The sequence below is a fragment of the Ambystoma mexicanum genome, chromosome 13, assembly GCF_040938575.1.
Source record: "Ambystoma mexicanum isolate Mex_15411 chromosome 13, UKY_AmexF1_1, whole genome shotgun sequence".
In the NCBI taxonomy this organism is placed as follows: Eukaryota; Metazoa; Chordata; class Amphibia; order Caudata; family Ambystomatidae; genus Ambystoma; species Ambystoma mexicanum.
The window spans coordinates 781,753,649-781,764,578 of NC_090938.1; the positions used below are offsets into that span (position 1 = coordinate 781,753,649).

At 47.2% G+C, this 10,930-nt stretch overlaps 1 long non-coding RNA gene across 1 annotated transcript in view; it reads left to right on the plus strand.

Moving 5' to 3' along the window:
- Positions 1-10,612, plus strand: part of LOC138520691 (uncharacterized) — a 128,363-nt gene extending 117,751 nt beyond the window's left edge. Inside the window, exon 4 of the long non-coding RNA XR_011282862.1 lies at positions 10,436-10,612. This is a non-coding gene — a long non-coding RNA (uncharacterized lncRNA). The remainder of the gene's footprint in view (positions 1-10,435) is intronic.
- Positions 10,613-10,930: the final 318 nt, after the last annotated feature.

Here is a 10,930-nt window from a genome sequence, read left to right on the forward strand (position 1 = left end):
GCCAAATGATAGTCACTGGAGGACACTTTTTGGACTGATAACGACACAGCAGAGACTGCTACATTTATGGACTGCAGGAGCATACAGTACTACACTAAGTAGGTTTATTGTTGCCGTGGGGGCCTGCCATGAGACCTACTGCTTGGAACTCAGTTTGTTTGACAGATCTCAGGCAGCCTATGACCATGAGGGGTATCAGGTAATAATATCCCCAACAAAAATATCGCCGTAAATATGGCCGTTTGGTTCGCCATAGGCGATATTTTTATTGGGGATATTATGTGGGAGCGGAGGTTGCGGGGGTGTCCGTCGCACATTAAAAAGTGATGCAGGGGTTGCGGGGGTGTCCCCCGCAGGGTCCATTGTGAATTCTGGCGCAAAAATATGGCGATATTTTTGCAGCAAAATTATCACATGAAACCCCCTGAGGTGAATGAGCCAATGGAGGGATATGGTATGACAGTTTCCCTTATACCCAAGGATCCCTGGAGTGTCACTGCTCTTGGGGGGTGGGAGGGCTTGACTTGCATGAGGGTGCAACCCAACTGTGACAACATATTATCCACACTATATGGTGTAGAAGATGGGTGGAAACCGGTTACACGCTTGTACCAACACATCTTTCAACCTATCTAGGCCGTCTTCAGGGCGTAAAGCTACTGATAATTGGTGCAATAAACATATTCAGTGGACAATCCTAGTTTGCACAGGAAGTCTTATGTGTAAATCCTCCTAGCGTCCTTGAAACATAGATAGCTATGTCTTAGAAAACAAGCACCCGCCCTTGCTATGCTGCATGGTGGACAGATTGGCTGAGTTGGCCAAATGCTGAAACAGTGTAATGGTATAGAGCCTTGAAGCGTGGTATGATTGAACCTGCAACAAGCCTGCAAGCTTGGAATGCATTAATGGAGGCTATGCTGCCACGTTCTGATGATAAACCGCCTTGAGAATACTATGAATATAGGTCTACTGTTTCTGATTTACTGCGCCATGTAGTTTGCATAAGGTTGTGATCCTGACGTCCTGAGTCTTGGCTGTCTCCACATGCTGTATTATCGACTTCCTACAACTGATGCCTTGGCCTGTGTTTTTCCAATGAGCATATTACCCTGCTATTGCTCTGTTGTTGGTTTTAGTTTGTAATGTTTTTTTTTATGTTTATCTAAACAACAATAAAGGATTTAAAAAAAAATGAATATAGAGATATGTATGTGTGTTTGTCCTCTGCCTAAGTGGGTCATAAGCATGTGCTTCATGCCTATTTGCAATAAACTAGTGCAGGTCTGTGTTGCTTCATAAATGAAATAATATGTACTTCATGTATACGCGTGGCTTTGTTGTGATGTCAGTGATGATGTGATTGGTTTCTGATTTCCCAGTCAGTCGACCTGATTGATGTCAATTCTGTGTCTTCCAAATCATCAATTGGGTATGGTCTGAATGGTTGTCTAAGGGAATATTGCTTTTCTCACCTGGGATACATCGATGATTGCAGTGATGGGCCTAAGAGTGAGGCACATCTATTGTTTCTCTGTCTTTATGTCGAGAGTCGTGCGGGGGTCACGAGGGCCAGATTTGGCCCCTCTTCTACAGTTTGAATAAGTAACCAATAGAGAAAATCATTCTCTGAGCACGCAGAAGCTTGAAGCGACCCATGAAAAGAAGGTATTTTCTTGGCCCCCAACATTGTGAACTGAAACCTTAGGTTTGCTCAAGTGGAAATTCCTTCCTCCCTATCTCTGTGGATCATTATTTGTGCAATACGAAAGAGACTAAGGAAAAGAAGGGAAATCAACCATTTTACTTTAGTGGAACCTTTTCTTTTGGGAGCACCTTGGCTTCCAGGTCTGAATGTTTCTTAGTTCCATTTCATAGTGGGAAGTGTCTGGGTCAGTAGGATTTACGAAACTTGCTTAGCTAATTTGTTGTGTTTTTTGTTGCTGATGTCTGTGTAACGAGCAACCTGCGGAAGAAGAGCACAAGTAAGAAGGACCTGTTGTTTTATCCATTTCCTCTTTCCCCTCGGGAGTCTGAAGTTTGTAACTGAGATTTGGACAGTTGCAGGTAATTCACTTTGTCAGCCCACCCGCATCGTTGTGCGGGGGCCGGGCGCCGTTGCGGCCGTAACGTAGTGACATCCAGGACGTGACGTCAGGGGAAGGGGAGGGACGGGAAGGGAGTTCGGCAGTTGCCGCCATGTTAAAATAAAGATAGGTTGTGCGAATATCTGGCTCCCGCGTATGATTGCAGCGAGGCCTGCGCGCGCGGCGTGATCCTCATGCTGAGGTTATACACACTTCAGAAGGGGTTAATGGGGTTCAGCAACCTCTGCAGTATCAGTCACTGGTACGTGACACATGTGACCTCATGCAATTTGGAGATGCATTTATCAGGGCAGCTATGTGTCATGATCTCTGCTTCCAAAAGGTCAGGGTTTTCCCAACTCCCTTGGAAGCAGATCCATAACCCAGGTTCCGAGTGCCAACCAGTCCCAATTGGGACCTTTTGGACCCAGTCCTGGCGCCAGTGGCACCAGGCTCATAAATATGCCCAGTCCCAGCGCTGGAAGCGCCGGGCTCATAATGCTTGGGTGGACTTACCTGCAGCAGACCATGCTGCTTACTTGCCTGCCAGTTGAGCCTCTGATCCTCTTCTGTTTGGAACTACTTTTCCTGTTGGGTGGGGCTGGAGCCACTCCCTAGAATTAGAACACTGGAACTCTTCTGGAAGGCAGGAACTCTTTTCTTACCAGGAACTCTTTTCTTACTTAGGCGTGGCTGTGGAAGGAGACACCTAAGCACTACAGGAGGCTATTTAAACCACACCCGGTGGATGAATCTTGCTTTGCGTTATTCTGCACCCTCTGCAGCAGGACGCTCATCGTGTCTTCTGCATCCAGTCCTGGGCCTAAGGAAAAAGGCTTATCATCCTGAATCCAGTCTTCAGCAACACCTATAAAGACAAGAAAGAACAGGTTAGCATTCCGGCATCTGAAAGGCAAAGGCTTACCTACTCTTCGTGCGCTCCGGAGGTCTTCACACTGCATTCCGGCATCTGAAAGGCAAAGGCTTACCTACTCTTCGTGCGCTCCGGAGGTCTTCATACTGCATTCCGGCATCTGAAAGACAAAAGCCTACCAACTCTTTGCACGCTCCGGAGGCCTTCGGCGCTGCATCCGCATCTGAAAGACAAAACAAGGTGCGTTTAAAGACATTGGGGAACTTTAATACTCATGTGCCATTACTCCTTTCCACATCTAATCCAGTGGGTATTCCGGCACCCTGCAGCCGCTCCGGACTCGTACCTGCAAAATAAAAAGACAGTTAGAGCGCATCGTGAAGCAGGCAACAAGCGCTTACTCACGTGCTTCCAGGCGCTTCTATTCATCACACGGGCTCCATCTTCAACTCACTTCAGCCCGTCATCCGCCATCGCCGGAACCCTGCAAAACAGGAGACATCATTACTAAAGACTTTAAAAAGACATTTGAATGACTCGAAACTTACCGTTCGTGCAGTAAACGACGGACAGCAGTCCTCTGAAGTCAAGAGGCCTGCGCTACCTATCCAGTGCAGAAACTGGCTACAGCACCCTGCCCCGAGGCAGATGGAGAGCTCGGCATTCACTTACCTAAGGTGAGAGCGTTAACCTTTGGGGGTCTACAGGAGAGGAGAAGAGGAAAGAGATAGGGACACCCCAATAACCCCAGTTCATTAACACCATATTTTCTATCTGCAGACATCTTACTCTACACGTCAGGCATACAGTGCACAGAGGTCCAGCCCAAAGAGCCAACCGGGTGCTACACATCACCTTTGAAGATACGGTAGTCGCCCAGTCAAGACCGGCGCCTCTGCGAGAATCAGGTGAGCGTTACAGAACGCAAAGCCTACCGCAAAACTCTCGCCCAGGCGCTATGGAAACCTCGGATACTGACCCCCTAGCCCGGTTACTTGGGGAACTAAGGGCAGAAGTGCATGCAACTCGTCAGGAAACGAATGCTCTAAGAAGGGAACTAATTATTTCCAAGGAGAGAACAGACAATCTTGCTAGACAAGTGCTACAGTCACAAGCCGGACAGACCCCGTTACCCGCATCAGGGGCAAATCTTCCTTCAACATCCTCTATGAATCCAGTGCAGATCAACCTACCTGGGAATGTACCTCTGGCTCCGCCCGAGCAATTTTCTGGTGACCCAAAGAGGTTTGCAGTATTTATCAATCAGTGCCGGTTGCACTTCGTATGCCGGCCAGCAGCCTTTCCAACTGATCAAGCTAAAGTAGCTTTTGTACTTTCGTACCTTAGTGGCAATGCGGCAGACTGGTCGATCCCTCTAGTTCATCAAGATGATCCGGTTCTCCATGATTTTCAAGCCTTTCAGCTTAGTATGGAAAAACTGTTCGCAAGACATTCACAGGGGCAGGCCTTGGACAATGAGCTTCTTTCGTTGCGACAGGGTAATCAAGACCTTTTGGCTTATATTGCATCTTTCAATAGACTAATAGTGGAAACTCAATGGCCTGAGGACAAAAGGATTACGCTGTTTTATAGAGGTCTACGTGGAGAGCTCAAAGACGTTTTAGCCCAAGTAGTGAATCCCCCACAAGACTGTTCGGATTACATAGACTTGGTCGTTCAAATAGATCACAGGCTGCAGAACAGGAAGGCCGATCGTTCCAAGTTTGATGCTCGAGTATTTTCCAAACCGCCAACTCCTTCCAAAGGAGAAGACTCCGGGGAACCCATGGAAATAGGGGGTCTGAAAGGTCCTCTAACACAACGGGAGCGGGAAAGGAGGAAACAGTTGCAATTATGCCTATATTGCGGAAACTCAGGGCACTTTCTTCGAGACTGTCTGGTGAAACCTGCCAAGAAGGCAGTAGGAGCTGCAGTTGCCAAAGTTACAAACTCTGAGCAGGGAAACAACCTCGCCCGACAAGAATAGAGGTCCTCTTGCCGAGCGTAAAAACCAGTTCCGTGACCTCGCATTTCGTGATACCTATGGTCCTCATTAGCCCTGATAATCCGGATCGATTACATGCAATTGAAGCTTACGTCGACAGCGGTGCCATCGGCAATTATGTGGATCATGAAATGGTTTTGAGGATGAATCTAACTCTTTGTCCCAAGGCTGTAAAGGACGTCATTTCTACGGTGGATGGTACGGAGATAGCCTCCGGGCCAGTAACGCATACCACTCAAGAAGTGACGCTAGTAAGTCAAGATGGACACCATGAGAAGATCGTGTCCGATGTGATCAAGGCCCCTCAGTTTCAGATTATTCCTGGAATACCTTGGTTAGAGAAACACAATCCTCTGATCGATTGGCGAGCAAGAACGGTCCAGTTTCCAGAATGTGTCTCTACTTGTCACCCTCCACCTGGTGTTGCACTGGCCGCAATTTCTTCAGAGACTCCCCAGTTACCTCCCGAATACCTAGAATACCAAGATGTTTTCCGGAAGGATCAGGCTGACTCTCTACCTCCTCATAGGTCTTATGACTGCCAGATTGACCTGATACCTGGATCTACTCCTCCTTGTAGTAGAATTTATGCCCTCACCGAGCCTGAGAACCTTCACCTTCGACAATACCTGGATCAATACCTGGCAAATGGGTTTATTCGTCCTTCCAAGTCCCCTGCTTCTTCAGCTTTGTTCTTCGTTCCAAAAAAGGAAGGAGACCTTAGAACTTGTATCGATTATCGCTCCCTGAACCAGATCACCGTTAAGAATAGATATCCGTTACCTTTGATCCCTGAACTCCTGGACCAAGTCAGAAAAGCATGCATATATACAAAGCTGGATCTTAGAGGAGCTTACCACTTGGTACGAGTAAAAGAGGGCGATGAATGGAAGACGGCCTTCCGCACCAAGTATGGGCTATTTGAATATCAGGTCATGCCCTTCGGACTTTGCAATGCCCCGGCCGCCTTTCAATATTTTATGAACGATGTCCTCAGAGAGCTCATAGATGTATGTGTTGTTGTTTACATTGACGACATCCTCGTTTATTCTTCATCGGAATCTGAACATCGGAAACACGTGAAAATGGTCCTCGAAAGATTGCGCCAACACAAACTTTTCGCTAAGTTGGAAAAATGTGTTTTCAACGTGACTGAAGTTGAATTCTTGGGATTCATATTATCACCTGGCGGAGTGCGTATGGATTCAAAGAAAGTCGATGCAGTTCTCAAATGGCCATCACCATCCTCCGTGAAAGGTGTGCAAAGCATGTTAGGCTTCGCTAACTTTTACCGCAGGTTTATCCCCGAGTTCTCTCGAATAGTCCAGCCCATCACTGCCTTGTTAAAGAAAAACAAACGTTTTGAATGGTCTACCGAGGCGGAACAAGCTTTCCAGGATTTGAAGACTAAATTTATCTCTGCACCAATCTTAAAACACCCTCGCCCCGAACTCCCCTACATCGTGGAAACTGATGCTTCAAGCCTTGCCATGGGGGCAGTTCTATCACAAAAGGACCCGGTAACCAATCAGTTGCATCCCGTGGCATTTTGGTCCCGCAAATTCTCGCCTCCTGAAGTCAATTACACGATTACTGACAAGGAACTTCTGGCTATCAAGTCTGCCTTTAAGGCTTGGCGGCATTATCTGCTGGGGGCCCGACACACCGTTACTGTGATTACGGATCACCGAAACCTGCAATATTTGAAAACCGCAAAAGCCCAATCCTCTAGACAACTCCGTTGGGCATTATTCTTTGCCGAGTTTGACTTCATAATTACCTATCGACCTGGTACAAAGAACGGTAAAGCCGATGCCCTTTCTCGGATGGGAGTGGAAGAACACTTTATCAACCCTAAACCTGTACCAATCATTCCCGAACAAAGAATTCTGGGTGTAATCGCCACAGAATCCATAGAGGAAGTTAAGGATAAAGCCAGGCAACTTGTAACTCCAGCAGATATACAGAATTGGCATCTGCAGGGAAAGGACTTTGCAGCAAAGGACAACTTATTGTATTTCCAAGAACGATTATACCTACCCAGCACAGATTTACAGAAAAAAGTAATCTCTTGTTATCACGACTCTTTAATGGAAGGTCATCCCGGTATAGCCAAGACCTCAGAAAAGATCAAGCGCTACTTCTGGTGGCCGTCTTGGAAAAAAGATATCAGAGACTTTATAATGTCCTGTGGAGTATGCGCCCAAAACAAGAGTCAAGAGGAAAGACCAGCAGGCCTCTTACGCCCTATTGACATCCCACCTCGCCCTTGGCATACGCTTTCTATGGACTTCATCACCGATCTACCTCCATGCTCCGGATACAATACGATTCTAGTAATCGTGGACTTATTCTCCAAGATGGCGCATTTCATTCCACTCAAAGGCTTGCCAACAGCAGCAACTCTGGCCCGAGAATTTCTCGAAAACATCGTTCGACTGCACGGTTTTCCTTCGGTTCTAATTTCGGATCGAGGTAGTCAATTTATTTCTCATTTTTGGCGAAGTTGCTGTCGGTCGGCTCAAATTGATGTGAGACTATCGACCAGTCACCACCCTCAGACCGACGGACAAACCGAGAGGACCAATCAAACTCTGGAACAGTATTTACACTGCATGCTGCAACAAACTGAAAAAACTTGGAAAGATATCCTTTGGATAGCCGAGTATGCCTACAATAACTCTGTCCATTCGGGAACTGGGAAAACCCCGTTTTTTCTTTTGTACAGCAGTCACCCTCGAACCTCAGAGTTGGATCCCCTCCAAGATCTTGAAACACCAGCAGTAGACTACCTGCATTCTACAATCACCCAAGCCTTTAAGGAAGCTGTTTCTCACCTTCAAAGGGCTAAAGAACAATACAAGAAAGGAGCAGATCAACATCGGAAGGAAGCCCCTCACTATCAAGTAGGGGATCAAGTCTGGTTATCCACCAAATATCTATCTCTAAAAGGGCCACGCACATTCAACCCAAGATACCTTGGTCCCTATTCCATCACTACCATAGTAAACCCAGTAGCAGTCAAGTTGGACTTGCCCCCGCACATGAAGATACATCCGGTCTTCCACATCTCCCTATTAAAACCTGTGCAACCTCAAACCCGACTAACCAAATCTCCAAAACCTATCCTAGTGGATGGAGAACTCGAGTTTGAAGTCAAAAGCATTCTGGACTCCAAGATCTCCAAATCTAAACTATTCTACCTAATTGACTGGAAAGGCTACGGCCCCCAAGAGAGATCCTGGGAACCTGCTGAATATGTCCACGCTCCTCGCCTAATCAAAAGATTTCACCGAACATTTCCTGACAAGCCAAAACCCCCGGAGAAGCCCGGTTTGGGAGGGGCCTTGAGGGGGGGTACTGTCATGATCTCTGCTTCCAAAAGGTCAGGGTTTTCCCAACTCCCTTGGAAGCAGATCCATAACCCAGGTTCCGAGTGCCAACCAGTCCCAATTGGGACCTTTTGGACCCAGTCCTGGCGCCAGTGGCACCAGGCTCATAAATATGCCCAGTCCCAGCACTGGAAGCGCCGGGCTCATAATGCTTGGGTGGACTTACCTGCAGCAGACCATGCTGCTTACTTGCCTGCCAGTTGAGCCTCTGATCCTCTTCTGTTTGGAACTACTTTTCCTGTTGGGTGGGGCTGGAGCCACTCCCTAGAATTAGAACACTGGAACTCTTCTGGAAGGCAGGAACTCTTTTCTTACCAGGAACTCTTTTCTTACTTAGGCGTGGCTGTGGAAGGAGACACCTAAGCACTACAGGAGGCTATTTAAACCACACCCGGTGGATGAATCTTGCTTTGCGTTATTCTGCACCCTCTGCAGCAGGACGCTCATCGTGTCTTCTGCATCCAGTCCTGGGCCTAAGGAAAAAGGCTTATCATCCTGAATCCAGTCTTCAGCAACACCTATAAAGACAAGAAAGAACAGGTTAGCATTCCGGCATCTGAAAGGCAAAGGCTTACCTACTCTTCGTGCGCTCCGGAGGTCTTCACACTGCATTCCGGCATCTGAAAGGCAAAGGCTTACCTACTCTTCGTGCGCTCCGGAGGTCTTCATACTGCATTCCGGCATCTGAAAGACAAAAGCCTACCAACTCTTTGCACGCTCCGGAGGCCTTCGGCGCTGCATCCGCATCTGAAAGACAAAACAAGGTGCGTTTAAAGACATTGGGGAACTTTAATACTCACGTGCCATTACTCCTTTCCACATCTAATCCAGTGGGTATTCCGGCACCCTGCAGCCGCTCCGGACTCGTACCTGCAAAATAAAAAGACAGTTAGAGCGCATCGTGAAGCAGGCAACAAGCGCTTACTCACGTGCTTCCAGGCGCTTCTATTCATCACATGGGCTCCATCTTCAACTCACTTCAGCCCGTCATCCGCCATCGCCGGAACCCTGCAAAACAGGAGACATCATTACTAAAGACTTTAAAAAGACATTTGAATGACTCGAAACTTACCGTTCGTGCAGTAAACGACGGACAGCAGTCCTCTGAAGTCAAGAGGCCTGCGCTACCTATCCAGTGCAGAAACTGGCTACAGCACCCTGCCCCGAGGCAGATGGAGAGCTCGGCATTCACTTACCTAAGGTGAGAGCGTTAACCTTTGGGGGTCTACAGGAGAGGAGAAGAGGAAAGAGATAGGGACACCCCAATAACCCCAGTTCATTAACCCCATATTTTCTATCTGCAGACATCTTACTCTACACGTCAGGCATACAGTGCACAGAGGTCCAGCCCAAAGAGCCAACCGGGTGCTACACATCACCTTTGAAGATACGGTAGTCGCCCAGTCAAGACCGGCGCCTCTGCGAGAATCAGGTGAGCGTTACACTATGGCCATGTGGGCAACTGGCACCCCTTATGGCCACATGCAACCCATAAGCATCCAGCACCAGGACACCCACAGTCAAAGCACCCTAGTCATTATTTAACAGGATCCATGGAAGTGACGCATGAACCATGAATCTGCCATTGAGTTGCAGCACAAATGGCAGGCCAAGTAATTGTATCTCCATGCCTTATTCCAAACATGCCATTGCTACGTGTGGCCCATGAACAAATACCCCATACAGGATGGCACAGTAGTATGCTGACCTCTGGGGTGAAGGTAACTGTACTGTGTTTTTAGCTGAACTGCCACCCGTTTTTGGAAGTTGTCCCCCTTTTAATACATTGGAATCTGCCACACATTTTCAGTTACCTTGTAATTTTGCAGTGCTGTTAAAGTGGTGGTAATTCCGGTGCCACCATGTTTTGCCATTACTGCTGTACTCGTAATGAGGTCCTATGTCTTAATTTGTAACAAGCTGTGAAAAAGTGAGTACTTAATAGATAAGTCATTGATTAATGTAATCATTTCCTTCACCTTCGGTTTTGTAATCCTGTTCATGAGCTGCAGTGTTTTAGCTGCACTAAGTCAACCCTAGTGCGATTATTTCACGACTTTTTTAACTTCTTTTTTAGGTTGCCTTTTTGCAGCAGGAGGCACGACAGGCTACCCTACAATCTGTGTCAAAACCAGGTAGCCCAAGAGATCAACCTCCTGCCAGCTGAACGGGCTAAGGTCAAACATGGAACAATGGCCTCAGAGGAGAAAAACCTCACTCCCTTATCGCTGAGAGGCACATATTCCACTGCCAGAAAAATAAAACACAACTAAAAAAAAGCTTTGGATGAGCCTGTTTGTTTCATAGGCGTCAGGTGGTGTGGATGAGCAGTATTATTCTGTGTATCTTTCTTTAACCCTGAACTTCACTGCCCACCTACTCTTGAAATACCAACAGACGATACTGCAAAGAGAATTGATTATTTTACAGGATGAATTGTAGTGCTGTGCTGTAACATGGATACACACCTTCCACCTTTTGCTTTTACATCCGTGCATCTCCATTTTGTGCAGTACTTGTGCTCTCTGGTAAGACTGATTGCAGTTGTGCTTTTACATCCGTGCATCTCCAT